We start from the raw sequence: 16,077 nt of genomic DNA, 5'->3' as shown, positions 1-16,077 counted from the left end.
GTCCTGCCCTGTTTGCTAGGTGGCGTACGAGGCCAATCGAAATATTAAATCCAGGCGATAGAAAAATAATGAAAAAATATTTTGCATGTAATACAGGCGAGACTCAGTGTAATTCATTGAAAAACTAGTAGTATAGTTCCAGACTGACTCCTTAGCATTTGATAAGTCAAAAGATTAATTGACCGAGTCTTGATGTAAATTTGACAGTGGTGCCATACCAACTGTTTTTGTTTTTCACAAGAGCGTTATGAACTCCGGAATAATTTTCCCCTAGGTTGGTCTGCTGTTGACAAACTGCCTATTTTGTGTTGTACCTTTTTTCAGATTTGAGAAAATAATTAGTTTTCCCCTTTAGCTGCAAACATTATGGAAAACGGAAAAGAAGGTTAATGTTCATTTCCTGTTAATTTTTGTGATGCACTATAAGTTTGATCATTCTCTCAGATCAAGAATCAGACACACCATTTCGTGAATTTTGTGATTTGGGTGGAATTCATTTTTATTGTACTCTTGCTTGACATGATTGGTAATAGATAAATGATTGACCACAGTGTTTGACTATGGTGCAAAATATACGCTAAAATACATGACTTTGGGCAATGGCCATTGTTCCTGTAAGATCGTTTGATTGATTCTTGTTTGTTTGTTTGTAGGCGATTTTTTAAAGCAATAGTTTTTGCACTAAGCACTCTTAGAGTTGTCTTTACAAAATGTAATAAATACGCGGCAGTAAAGGACCAAACACCACATCTTTGTAAGCATTACACGCCTTTCGTCACTAAAGCAGCAAGGACATTTAACTTTCTCTCGTGATTAAAATACATGCTACTGATTTTAATATTTATTATGTCATCTTACGGACGAAAGATCATTTGCAGGTTGTGGTACCCAGAACGCCAGGGAAGAACAACACAAAAGCGTAGAGTCTGTCCGCTATTTCGGCTTTCTCCATCCTTCAATCGTGATTTCGGAGTCCTGTCAGTATACTTGTGGATAACAGACGCGAAATATTTTAAATTTGAGTTTGAAAATAAAATAAATATCATAGTATGGTTTTCCGGGGCATAATATTATTGGTAATGTGACCATGACTGCAAATTTGAGAGCAGAATTCGACGCTACATTTTCTCTCTGATGTGTACATTTTGTTCTTGTCGTTACAGACCGGTCTGTAAGAAGGCTTTAATTGTGTGTGAACGCTGGGGAAGTTCCATTGAGGGAGGTGTCACCGATGCCCTTCATCTCGTGATCCGGCTTCTTCAAAATCGAGGCATAACGGTTTACTGCACGGCTTTATACGCGTCAAAGCAAGAAAACGAACACGCAAGGCAACTCGGCGTGAAGCTTTTGCTGCCTAAAAAGGAGGACATAATGCAGTTTGATGAACCGATTCACCGCTGGCTGTATTACTACAATGTCCACTACCCGCACATATTGAGCTTGACAAACGTCAAATATGTATTCAGTTTTGGCATTATAACTTCGAATGCTGCCAAAACATTGGTAAAGGAAAACTTTTCCACCGCTTCATTTTACATCATTAACGTATTTGGCAGAAATAGCATAACACCGGTCATTGTTGGCTGTAGCAAAGAGGAGCTTGACTTTCGTAGAGATGTTTTAGAGGCAGACATGCTGCGGACCAAGGCGATACTTTCGATAGGACACAGCATATTTCATGAGTATCGTCGTCGTTACCCTGACAACACGCACAGAGAGACATCCCCCATGATTGATGAAAGTTACTTCGGACTGAAATGTGACGCAACATTCCATAAGGGAAGAGAGGTTTTCCAAATTTTATCCATCATCCAAGACTATGAGATCGATGATATTACGAAAGATAGCACTGTTGTACGTGCTATTGCTAAAGTTGCCGAGTATTGGCATGAGTTGCAAGAAACGCCGCCAGTCTGGAAAATTATCGGTGTGTCACCTGGCAAAGAGAACAAACTTAAAGCTCGCTTAGAAAAGAACTCTAGATTGAAAGTTATTCCATCTTCAAGGCGCAGTGCTGAAGATCTGGACAAGGAGCTCCGTAGTTCCCATCTGGTATTGGTCTTACCATCGACCACAAACTACGTGAACCTCACTTTGGCGGCTATGTGCGCAGCAATACCAGTGATCTACCCTCAAGAGTCTCAAAGCTACGAGTTTGCGAGTGATCATATACACTCATTGGGAGAACAAACACTCAGCGTTGACATGAAATTGGACCCTGAGGTGTTAGCGAGGAAGATAATGCGTGTTATGCAAAAGAACAAAACAGTTGTAAAACACGCGAAAGTAATCAAACAAAAGATTAAAAATGTTGTTGTCCGAGCACTTCAAAATATCAATAAAAACTGCCTCTCAGGCGAAGGTGAAAGCAAAAGCGATCATGAGTCGATAACAGGTGATGACTCTTCGCCGGAAAATTCAAATGCAGGTGTAAATCATAGAGAATTATAAACTTACATCTAAAAGATTGAGGACCAAGATCAGATGTGGAACCATTTCTACTAAGCACAGAGAATTGACATTTGTATCCCTGTAACATGTACCCGTTAAATGCAGTGACAAGCCAACATTCAGATTGCTCAAAGTTTAGTGTAAAGTACTTCATGTTCAACAAAAACACAAAAATATCTGATCAATCCTTTCTCAACGACCGACAAATGTAAATTAGAAAGATACTTTCAGCAAGTTCATTGAGTTCATTATCTAATGCATATTTTCCTTATTTAAAAGAGGAGACAGAGAAGAAAAAGGGCGCATTTGAAGACACGAAAAATAACAAAGACACAGCTAGTGGTTATGACACAAGTGGAAGAATACAACAAGAGCAAGCTGAGAGTCAAGGTTAGTCTGTTGAAACGTTTAAAAGTAAGCTTATACTGAATGTTATATTCTGAAATATTATAGGCAAACATTCCTCAAGGGCAAATTATCCCTGATGCAATCCAAATTCCGAAATATAAAATTCCGGATTATTTGAATACAATCAGAATGCAAATATTAAATAGCACAGAATAGCATTATATTCTATTCATAATATTATGTAATAGTTAAAAGCGTGTAATTTTTCACAGTTCCCTTTCATAAAGAAACCTTCGACTGCTTTTGATTTGACAATTCATGGTTAGCTTACAGCTTTTATGAAACAATGTAAAAGATCGCAAGGATTCATTTACATGATTCACGTTTGTACAGTTGTATTAGTCTGGAGCACTTTCCGGTCCATTAGGAATGGGGAAGAGATACGTGACTTAGTATGAATGAATGAATGAATGAATGAATGAATGAATGATGAATGAATGAATGAATGAATGAATGAATGAATGAATGAATGAATGAATGAATGAATGAATGAATGAATGAATGAATGAATGTGTATGTATGTATGTATGTATGTATGTATGTATGTATGTATGTATGTATGTATGTATGTATGTATGTATGTATGTATGTATGTATGTATGTATGTATGTATGTATGTATGTAGTATGTATGTATGAATGTAATATGTATAAATATATGTATCTATGTACATGTAAGTATCTATGTATGTATGTAATAAAGATGGTGTTTGTGTTGTATATAAGCATACATGCATGCACGCTACATGAGTGGGTTTGTGCCTTTGTGGTGTGAACCACGGACCGTCTGCAAACACACGTGTAGAGATCACCAAATATTCATTAATGTAGTTAACCTGTCGTCAAAACAATTAATAATACTCGGCAATGTTTGCTAACGAAGGATAAAAAATGCAAAGGATAAAAAATTGCATTGGATAGGGATAAATGAACTTCTCCACAGGTTTAGAGTATTCAAGCAATGGTAAATTCTGATACTTGCCATTCACGTACACCTAATGTAAATAACTATCCACTAAATACATTCATGCATATACCATTGTATTGGAGCGACATTGGATATCGCATTACGTGCTAACGTATCCATAGTTGACGAGTGTGATAATGAAGATTTCAACAAAATTGTAGTAAGATGTTTTTATCTTCAAGCTTATTAGGGACTCAGACATTTCATACTGTTATTTACTTTACAGCAGCTAGCAATGAACAAGAAGATGAAAGAGTTCAGATGTCAATTGGAGGGTGTGACAAGTTATCTTCTGTTTCAAGAAAAAGAAAAAGAACCAAAATACCTGGAAACAGTCAACGTAGTCAACGTAAGGCATGCTTATATAGAAGTTGCATGGCCATACAATACAATGTGCGCATTATATGTCGTTGTTTTTTAAGTTTTACTACGCTGTCAACTCTATTCCTCTTGTTTAGTCAGTATTTAATCGCTTTATCGCTTTGGCAATGGTGACCATTCAGCCCTTAATAAAATTGTATTCTTCGACCTATACAGGCAAGGAGACAGATGAAAAGACGACATGGACTGGCGAGTTGATAAAACCATCTGATGTTTCACCAAAACAGTGCAAAAAGTCTACAAAGAAGCGCAAAGACGGGAATTACAAGCTACAGGTATCTTTACAGTGATCAAATGTTTTAATGTTTTCTAAACGTGTAATAGTTAAATATATGACATAAAAATTCTTCGATGTTGAATTTATTGACGTGTCGTTATAAAATTACCCTCAGGTGTCGTATACCTTCAGTACAACTCGTTTGTCCATAGGCCGCACTGATAACACTACAAGGCAAGCTTCACTAATCACATGCAATAGTTCCGTGACAAAAAAATACCGTAACTTTACAGAACTGTAAAAGTTTCTTTTAAAGACAAAAACCAGGTGTTTGACGTCTTGTGGTTAATTATTGACAAGGCATCAAGTTACTCTTACATTAGCAAGCGGTATCATCTTTGCATATCATTTAATATCAAAATTTAACACCGACTAGAAACATAATGTTACCTCTCAACCATATAAACAAGCGTTTCGAACTAAGAATCCTTCCACTTCTTTCTGAAGATTGCAGGATACATGAAACTTAAGTGATAGATATTATTACTTTGTACTTGAAGAAAATTGTTATTATTTATAACGCTCTGCTTTTGCATCGAGCAGTGTAATTTCCCACGAGGACACTGTATACTTCAATATATATATATATATATATATATATATATATATATATATATATATATATATATATATATATATATATATATATATATATATATATATATATTTGTTACAGAAGAAACAGAGGGGTTAATAAGGGGAATGAGTTCATCCACAGGAGAAGAAATTATATCATGCAAGACTATGACACCGGGAGATGGAAAGCCAAAACGGACACGGAAGAAAAACCCACAAAGTATGTGTCAAACCTCTACTTTTCTTTGTTATTCTATGTCAAAATAAAATGGAATGCTTCCCACCTATTTGATGAGAAATTTATTTGAGTTAATTTCGGCATAAATTAGTTTTACTAATGCCCATGAATGCTTTTGAGGTCACCAAGAGGCTATCCTTTGTTTCGGGTGCATAAAAAGTCCCCTTTTTATGGTTGATGTAACATACATATAATTACAATTGACATTAATTTGTTGATTGCATATGAAATGTCAAGTAAATGGCGTCATTGACGTCATATCAGGCAGAGATCAAGTCACTCTATGAATACTTGGACATCATTAAATATGTTTAGTGTTGTTGCTATATTAAAAGGGAAAGTTTTGGGAGAACCCTCTACATCAAGTAAGGGAGAAGAGCCATCGGGTATCCGCCATTATAGGGAACGAAAAGCAACCAGAAAGCGGAAAGGGAAAGAGTTCAAACATATAGGTAACTGTTAGAAAAGTCTTGATATTTTCTCCCCTAGAACCGGTTATGTTGGAGCTGCAACAATTCTTCAGAACTAAGTTATAGCAATATTACAGTATTTGCAGACAGAAACTTTTCATGAAGTAGGAGTACATATACTTGTCTCGTCACCAATGAGCTGAACTGTCCAAACTAAATGAAATGGTCGGCTATCTTGCATCTTAAACTAAAGTAGACAGAATAAAAAACGGAATAGTTTCAGGACTATAAATTGAGACATCGTTATAAAATACTAACATTCGCCTTTGTGAAACCACATTCTGCAGGAGTGTGTAGAACTATTTGCTTGTTGAAATGTTGATGTCATAATTTATATGGTAAATTAAAATAAAAGATTTGTTTCATTAAATAAAAAATACTCTAAAGGACGATTAAAAAGGTAACGGCGATACGTGAAAAAAACGTAAAATGTGAGACAACTTAATACTCCCCTTTTTGCTCATATATCCTCATTTTGTCCGTAAATGTGTAGAGGCGGAACAGAAAAAGCGAAGAGTGCCCTCTCCTGAAAAAACGGAAGAGGATTCACATTGGTTCACACACGGAAAACGAAAGCCTAAGAGGAAACGGAAGCGAGACCGAAGTAAGTATTCCGTGAATGATTATTGTGGAAAATTTTATGAGGGAATAAGAAAAAATGTACATATAAACGTTGAATCTAGTGCTTATCTGTTAACACAAACATGTCTTCCAATATTGCAATTGATTCTAACCATTCAATAATATTTATTTGCGACATATAATCTTATAATTTACACTTATCGTTGATGTGTGGCCTATTTCAACGCATAAATACTAAGCTACGCAAATTAAAAATGAAATAAAAGTACAATAAGAAGGTAGCGAGTGATTAGTGACATTACCTCTGCCAGATTACTCCCTTTTTTGTGATTTAATTGCATGCATACAGTTACTCTCAATTACTTCATATATTCATCAAGGTTACCATACCTGAGTGAGTGACAGTTTGATCTTATCAAAACTTTTAAAGCCAGTTCACGTCCGTGGTTTACTATACCCGTTAACCATCCTCCATCCTGTTGTTGTACAGTAAGACGAAATGATCGGACGGCTGAACGAGAAAAATATACGGTATAACGTTAACGCATTACTGCTTACAGGTCTAATTTTGGTTGGCACTAAGAAATGTACGCTTTTTACATTAAAAAATTCTAAAACAACACTACGACATTAAGATAGCTGCTGAACAAGCAAACAATACTTAACACCATTGGAACTATTTTGTGATCATAAGATGAACAGTAAAAGTCACAGAATATGCTCTCAAGAGAGGGTTTTCTCAAAGCATTTAGTAATTATCAATTTTTCTAGTGGGAATATCAAAACTGTAATTATCGAACTAAATGTTCAATTAGTATAAAAAATTGTAGGATTTAAAGCCATCTGCTATTCAAAAATTGTAAATTTATCCTTTTTGACAATTTTTAAGGATATTTCATCTCATTGATACACATTCTTGAAAATGTCAAGATTAAAGGTCAAAACTTGATGATTGCTGTATTGTTTAGAGGACCTGGATGCATTTGAAGGTTTCGGGATCATATCTGACTGGTTCTATACTATTTGAAAATAATGTTTAGGGGTCATATCTAAGTGGTCCCTCAAAAAGATTAAGGGACACATTAGGGTGGTCTCCGAAAGTTTCAAGGACTCATGTGGGTGGTCCCTCAAAGTTTCAAGGTCACATTAGGATAGTCCTTGAAAGATTCAGGGACACCTCAGGTTGGTCCCTGAAAGTTTCAAGGACTCATCCGGGTGGTCCCTGAATGTTTCAAGGACTCGAGGCCTTGAAAGTTTCACGGTCACATTAGGATAGTCCTCGAAGGATTCAGGGACACCTCAATTGGTCCCTGAAAGATTCAAGGACTCATAGACTTAGTCATGTTCACGCTACGATCACAGTTGCTGACATCATTGTCGAGATCAGGAACAGCACTGTCACTCCACAAAGGACCTTGGTAACAGACATCAAATTCATCGGCGATATCCAGTATTCCGTTGCTTTCCATGTAGTCCTGTCATTAAATAATTGGGGTAATGGACGTCCTACATTCAGAATCGGTAACCTTTCCTGACGAAGGAATTAGTGCAGTGGACAAAATTCATTCGAACGTCGCGTCGTTTACACAATCGACTTGAAACAATGCAGAGTCTCACAACAATGTGACCCGTGACCTTTATTATGTTAATTAGCAAGGACCATATTATTTGGTGTACGATTCGGTATCTCGCTTGACGAGAAAAGCATCATTGACTACATCTCCAGATTAATCATGAAGACTGTAACATACAACCTCAGTATTTTAAACGGCAGGAAAACTTTACAGCATGAAAGAGCAACATGTACCTTACCCTGGACCTTACACAATCGCGCAATGCGCCCTAGGTGTCCCTGTAGATTAAAATGGAATATGCCATCATGCAAATTGTTTACCGTAAAGACCAGCGTCGCGTCGGCTCGCAACAGCATACTTCAACAAGAGAGTGCATTGCCATTAATCGTCAAGACGCTTGTTTAAATCGACTGAAGGTTCAGCCACTGCCCAGTTCATCACATTTATGCCAGGGAGAACATGCCTTGTAGATCTCGTCGCGTGATTAATACGCAAAGACGTGTTTCGGCGCTGGCCGACCAGTCACACATCAGAGCCATGAGGACGCCGGGTTAAGCCATTACATAATCTTAACTTCGAGGTGCTGAATATTGACGCTTATGTGCAGGAAGTTGGACCAAATCTTTCCAGTGATTCCTCTGCCTGTCAGCTTTACCAAGTAATGCTTGTGAATGCACAAGCTGATGAGCGAAGGTCACATCAGGATAGTCCTTGAAAGATTCAGGGTCTCATCTGGGTGGTCCCTGAAAGTTTCAAGGACTCATCCGGGTGGTCCCTGAAAGTTTCAAGGTCACACCAGGATAGTCCTTGAAAGATTCAAGGTCACACCAGGATAGTCCTTGAAAGATTTAGGGTCACATCTGGGTGGTCCCTGAAAGTTTCAAGGACTCATCTGGGTGGTCCCTGAAAGTTTCAAGGACTCATCTGGGTGGTCCTTGAAAGTTTCAAGGTCACACCAGGATAGTCCTTGAAAGATTTAGGGTCACATCTGGGTGGTCCCTAAAAGTTTCAAGGACTCATCTGGGTGGTCCCTGAAAGTTTCAAGGTCAAGTCAGTGTGGTCTCTAAAAGATTAAGGGTCTCCTCGGAGTGGTCCCTGAAAACTGCAAAGACATCTCTCCACAGTCCCTAAAAATTCCAGACAAAAACTGATGGTTCCTGCCGTTAATATTTTAAGGTTTCAACAGACAGATGATATTGATTACATTTCTTTGCATCTACCAAAAATAGTTCATTTTTAATAGAAGGGCTGAAATAATTCAGTGATTTTGTAAAATTTTCCAGCATTAATTAGCACACTCACAAGAAAAGGGTTGTTTAATCAAATTGACCAGGTCTCATTTCCTTGTATACATTTTCTTAACTTCTACCAAATCTTTTGAAAGAGAGATCACCAAAAAAACATACACTACAGCAGAACTGATTTGGGTAGAGGTAGAAGGCCATTTTCCCATCGAAAATTTAAAATTTTATCATGCATCGTTTGGTGAGAATAGTAAATGCCTACAAATCAACCTTGGAAAGGGAATTTGTATTTTGACTTAAACTAAACAAAATTGACAAATCAGTTACGTTTAATGGGTTCTCCTTTCCTGAGCGTGTGAAAAGCTAGACAAAAATGTAAAATTTGTTCGAGATGTATTTGATGATTGTGCAATTATCAATAATTTATGAAATTTGCCCCCGCCTTCACACAAATACACTGTTAGTATATGCTCAAGATCTTATAATCACAAAATAGTAGCAATTGTGTTACATTTTGTTCATACAGAGCAAAAGAGAAGGTCCGGTGGACAGCAGCCGTTCAATCTCGTCAGCGGTGACAGAAGAGGAGAGAAGAGGGGAAAAAAGGTTTTTATCAAAGTTCCTAATTGTTAGTGTCAAAATATGGCTTAATTACAATCCCATTTAGACATATTTCAGTTTCAAGTTAAATGCAGTCTAGGTTTTTTTCATAAAGAATTAGTAAGAAATGTTAACAATATAATTGGTGTAGCACAGTGTACCTGAAGGCCATACCAAGGAACTACTACTACACCTACTAGTACTACTACTGCTACTACTACTACTACTACTACTACTACTACTACTACTACTACTACTACTACTACTACTACTACTACTAGATTGAACTTACTTAGACTACTGAATAAATAACTGTAAATCAACATTAAGTAAAATGGCCAACGTTGATAAAAGATGTTTGATATTGTGGTACGTTTTCGTAGTTAACCTGGCATTCTTTTATTTTTATTTATTTTTTGCTACATTGTTAAGTTGGAGGGTAATTAAAGTGTAAAATCAAACATTTCTTTCAGTACAAGAAAACATAAGAGAGAGTCTGCCAAAATATAAGAAAAAGAAACAAAGAGAAAAGGACGATAGCAGTTTACAGGGTAAGTCAATCACTTTTTTGTTTCTGGAACATCATAGGCTTTGTTGAAATTAATACAGACGTAAATATAGCCCAAACCCCCTGACCTTTTACAAGAACGATTCTTATGCAATTGAAATAAATAAATAAATAAATAAATAAATATATATATATATATAATATATATATATATATATATATATATATATATATATATATATATATATATATATAGTTGCTACGATGTGCCAATTCAATGTTTGCCTCTCTCAGAAAAAGTACTCATAAAGGAGATAAAATAAGTTTGAAGACAACGAGTAACCTCCTTATTTATTATGTGATTAAGTCATCATTTCAATTATTTTGTTTTTCTTGTGTAACAGGGAAACAGGTTTCAAAGGATTCGGGAAAAAAAAGCACACCGAGAAGTGCCACTGCATTTCCGCTCTTCAAGAAACATATCAAGGAAAGAAAACGTGGTATAATTTTCACTGCCTATACATATATTAAATGTTACCTGCGTATGCATACTCAAGCAGAGAAAAATATTCCATAACATTTATTTTTTCGTTGAAAGATACATTGGTTTGCAAGCTACGATCTCCACTTAATTGCAACATAAATATGCACTTTCCCAGTGTCCGAAAGATAAGCTGCAAGTTGTCTTTCCTTCTACAAATGCAAAAGGCATTTATAAAATATGTTCTAGTTTTATTAGTAGTCACATTTGCTACATTGCTGAAAGTGGTTGTTCTTTTTTCCTTTTGTTTCTTTCAACTCGCTGAAACTAATACAGAAGCAGACACTCGTATATACTCGAAACTACGGACAATGAAAAACAAACGAATGAGAGCCAAGGGTATGTATTTCTGAAACTTCTTATGCAAGACATACCGTTAATGTAACCAAAAAAAAATAGCGTCAATGACACTGTAGCTCCCATCCTGGACTATTTAGTGTTTGTTCTCTGGTCAGATATTTGAACATGTGTGAAAGGGATAAAGTGCATGAAGTGAAAATACTTAAATGAAATGTACTGGAGACAGTGAAATATGTTTAATGTAATTATTCAGAATATAAAATGGAAAAATACAGAATTAGATACATCGAATACTGTGATACAACCATTAACTCAACAAGTCATTTACAATGACATAGTCCCCACTTGTAATAGTATTAGTCTTGATGGGGCAGGAAAATGTGGTCATTAAGAAGTATCACTGGAGTGTATATGTTGAGATCTATGGGCACATAGGTCTATGTCGTTGTTCCCAATTTGAAACACCATGAGGCATGTCTAAGTTATGGTTCTAAATCGGGAAAAAAGATCAGACCTCTAGCAGTATTGGCCAGCCAAGAAATACATATGCGCATAATAAATGAGGTACAAGATGTGACATCTTAAGGTCTAATATCCTATCAAAATTGGAGGGTATAGAACTTGTGGTTACTGAAATATGCATATATATGTATAATCAAGGTCAAAGGTCATCGAGGTCACATGACATTTAAAAAAAAATTATATTGCTAATTAATCCCTATATGCCAAAAAATCAGATCTCTAGCTCTATTCGCTTACCCAGAATTAGATGTGTACATAATTAATGAGGTAAAGCGTGTGTTGTCATAAGGTCTCCCATCCTACTAAATACAAAGGACATAGCACTTGTGGTTACTTATTTATTGACATAAACATATATTTTAGGTAAAAGGTCATCTAGGTCACATGACATTTCTCTCCTATAGTTATCCCTATATACCAAAATCAGACATCCAGCTCTATTGGCTCGCTCAGAATGAGATATGCGCATAATTATTGAGGTACAGTATGTGGCGTCATAAGGTGTCCAATCATGCCAAACATGAAGGGTGTAGTACTTGTGGTTACCGAGTTATGGAAAATATGTCTATTTGAGGTCAAAGGTCACCGAGGTCACGTGACATTTTGTCAAAAAAATTGTTTTGCTAAGTTATCCCTATATACCAAAAATCAGACCTCTAGCTCTATTGGCTCGCTCAAAATTAGATATGTACATAATTAATGAGGTACAATATATCTATAAGCTCACTGGACTTCATCCATGGGGACTAAAAATTGTGTCACTGCATCCTTTTTGCAATATGAATACGATGAGAAACTAAATTTTTATTTTTTGTGGCCTTATACATGGGAGTCTATGGAGATCTGCCTTATACATGGGAGTCTATGGACGTGTAAACTAAAAATATGCAAATTTCACCACGATTTGCCCAAATTTGGGAAAGGTCACTCCTATGCACTTCCATTCCAAGTTTCAAATCAATCGGACTTGTGGTTTCAGAGCAGGAGATTTTTTGACCAAAAATGGGAGAAAATTACAAAAAAATTCATGAAAAATAGCAAGTCCAAGATACTGACCCAAGATGTGCACAATCATTTCATGTCAGCCCAAAGTACTTACATGCTAATTTTTCATGTAATCTGCTCAGTGGTTATTGAGTTTTTTTCAATTTTGACTGTTTTTACATTTTTTTCACTTAATTTGCATATTTTTGGCAATGACAACTTCATTTGAACAAAATCTCATCTACAGCCCATCATCCATGTACACACCAAATATCAAGATGAAATGTGCAGCGGTTTTGGAGTTTTTGATGTTGACGGACAGACATACAGACATACATACATACATACAGACATTTTCCTAGCCTATAAGAATAGCTTCCATTGCCATATATACATATGGCTATGGGAGCTAAAAACTCATACATTACACAATATATACCCTGTCGAAGTATCATTTGAAATGATGTCTTAGACTTGAATAAATTACTGTCTTTGATTGTGCATTTAACATCCCTAAAACACAACATACAACTGGAGAGGTGCCGTATATATTTTCGTTTTAAAATGACTATGTTCCATGTATAATTATAGGTGAACTTGCTGTAAGAATAAGAATCAATGGCATCGTACCAAAAGACAATAACACAGTCGAGGAGGTAGATGATTCTTTTTATTCTCAAGAGCGGACGAAAGAAAATTCAAACTGGTTGAACAGCAACTCAATCATCGCTACAGGACTATGAAAGTGAAACGTACAGAACGCAATAGTATTTCCTACATCATGGATTGATTGCAAGTTACAAGAAGATCTTGAATCTTTTATGGAAGACTACTCCAGTGGACGTCTACATGGAATGATGGAGAGTACATTTTTATATAACGAATTGCTGGATGACATTGGAGCCATTTACATATCACTGGAAACTTCAATCGATTATGAAGAATATCTGTTGTGTGAAGAAGAGTTGGCTCACATGGCAGGTCGGTTAATTTTTTTGCAATTTTATGAATATCATTCACAAGTATGACAAAAAGTTTTCATTGACATCAATCCAAGTCTTGCAAAGATTCGTATAGTAATTTTGGTGATACATTTCTGCCCTATATACTACCACTAATTTGCCTGTTTTTCAGATGCAAATGTACATCAACTGGACTCACGGGACAAAATACTTCAGCTGGCAACATTTTTACAGGGTTGATAGACCTTCAACAAATGTCTCATGAAGACATTGTTGAGATAAATGACAAATTACAATCTAAGATAAATAAAACAAAGATACATAACAATGTATTGGAGCAATCCACAGGCAAGGCTGCATCTGACAAAACTCTCCTGAAAGGAATGTCAGGTCAGCAAGATAAGGCAAATGAGCTACAGTCACTTCTTGACGACATCATTGCGATGAAGGGTGAACAGCAAAAGATGAAAAAAAGTCATGACAATTTGATTTGTAACTTGAACGAGCTATTTCGAAAAGCTGGGGGCATTATCAATGAAGCTGATATTTCGTTGGAGATGAAACAGAACTTAATAATGACATTTAAGAAGTTCATACCACTAGATACAAAGAAAGCTAGTGACCCGGATGCAAAGCTAGTGATAGACGGTGATGTATTCATTGAATATGTGGAGAATACTGTTCATGATGTCGAAATCTCAGTGGAAAGCAAACATGAAAATGAAATAATTAAGCAATTTAGGGGCTTTGTCGACGCCAAGGTGGGGAAGACGACCGTTGTAACTTCTTTGGCAGCAAAGCATGAGAAATTACTCGAACGTATCAAAGATATTGAATCAGATGCTAATTTGCCGAAGGAACTGATAGAAATCTACAGTCAGTTGAGAGACGTCGAGAAAGGTATGTCAATCATTAACCATATATGCAAATTGGAGCTGTTTTATGATAATGTTGTATACGGGTATACATTGAGAAAACTGCAACAAATATAATATCAATTACATGGCTTCTAGATTATTAGAACGTGCAGTATCTCATGTGTCCAAATTATCTGCTTATCAGCAACAATTGATCTAGGTTAGAGCACCACTTTTGGAAGACAACGTAACGCTTATAGTAAACACAGTTGATGGAAAGGGAAGAGAATGTACAGGTGACAGAAACATGGTAAAATGTTTGGAACAAACGTTTGTTATAATGTCATTTTATGAGGAATAAAGAAAAGTGTTTACAGACATATTTCTTGAAAAGCGTACAAAAACCAAGGTTAACCAAAGACTAATTCTGTTGGGTTTGAGTCAAATAAGAACAATCTATCAAGAGATGAGCACATTTGTACAACAACATAAGATCACAAATCTTAATCATGGTCAAATAATCTAATCTATATTCATATAGCTTTTTAAATCATGTTAAGAGATTTAAAAGTCGCTATGACAACAACAGAGAACTTTCTCATGAAACTACTAGATTACTACCTCCATATTTTTCTTTAATCAAAATAGCAGATATTTTCTTCACTAAAATGGTGACAAAGCGACTTCACAATTCAGGAAGTTTACAGGTGTGTGGTAAAAGGAAATGCTAACTTAGACAAATGCTTTCATTTTACCATTAAAAACTAATCTCTATTTCAACCAGTTGAAAACACATAAAGCAATTGTTATTAATTAGTGAACAAGTAGCCCATTTTGATCCTGCACTAGCAAATAAAAGCTGACTTTTTCATTTTAATATGAGCCCTACTTCATATTTGGTTTGATGCTTGAGGCCAGAAGCAAAGCAAGGTAAGTCTTAGCACCCTCCAGTGGGCACCTACTTTTATTGCTCCAATAAGTTAGGGGATATTTTTTGCCAAGAACTCATACAAAGAAAGAAATGTTCAAAGAAAGGCAAGCGTACCAAATAAAATCAGAAAGCAACATCTTGAACTTAATATCAAACTATGCAGCTGTAATTACAAATGAACTTTACACTTGCAAGCCCTTAAAAGGTCTAAGCTAGTGATTAAAACGGTACCCCAAGTGATGTCTTGTCAGAAATCACTACACATTGATATAATTTGCCTTGGTGTTGTGACTCTACAATACTATTTAAGGTGTTGATGGTCATGACGCAAATCTGTATTTTGATTAAAACAGACAAAGATCTGTCAAAACTAGTCTCAAAGCCAGCATAAAGCTATGATATACAGTACACTACAGACCGTCTTTGAATATGCAAATGAGTTCAAAAGCAGTGTGTCATACTCATCACACTTTTTGCATAACTAAAATGATAAATACCACAGAATTTGAAGTAAAAGATATTTGAGCATTCAGCATCAATATCTAGCATATTTAATATACAAAAAAGACAAGTCATTGACAATGACATAGTCCCCACTTTTAATAGGAGTATTAGTCTTGACGGGGCAGGGAAATGTGGTCATTAAGAAGTATCACTGGAGTGTATATGTTCAGATCTAGGGGCACATAGGTCTATGTCATTGTT

The 16,077-nt window shown here is 35.9% G+C and overlaps 2 long non-coding RNA genes across 2 annotated transcripts; both read left to right on the top strand.

The window, feature by feature from the left end:
- The first annotated feature begins 4,071 nt into the window (after positions 1–4,071).
- On the top strand, positions 4,072–5,280 carry LOC139125412 (uncharacterized). Its single transcript, XR_011550223.1, has 3 exons — positions 4,072–4,174; positions 4,363–4,481; positions 5,160–5,280. It is a non-coding gene; the product is annotated as an uncharacterized lncRNA (long non-coding RNA).
- Positions 5,281–10,684: 5,404 nt separating this feature from the next.
- On the top strand, positions 10,685–14,792 carry LOC139125404 (uncharacterized). The gene is made up of 4 exons (XR_011550222.1): positions 10,685–10,772; positions 11,093–11,155; positions 13,214–13,603; positions 13,757–14,792. It is a non-coding gene; the product is annotated as an uncharacterized lncRNA (long non-coding RNA).
- Positions 14,793–16,077: the final 1,285 nt, after the last annotated feature.

The sequence above is a fragment of the Ptychodera flava genome, chromosome 3, assembly GCF_041260155.1.
Source record: "Ptychodera flava strain L36383 chromosome 3, AS_Pfla_20210202, whole genome shotgun sequence".
NCBI lineage: Eukaryota > Metazoa > Hemichordata > Enteropneusta > Ptychoderidae > Ptychodera > Ptychodera flava.
The sequence above is the reverse complement of the archived record's forward strand: the minus strand, read 5'-3'. Positions and strand labels throughout refer to the sequence as shown.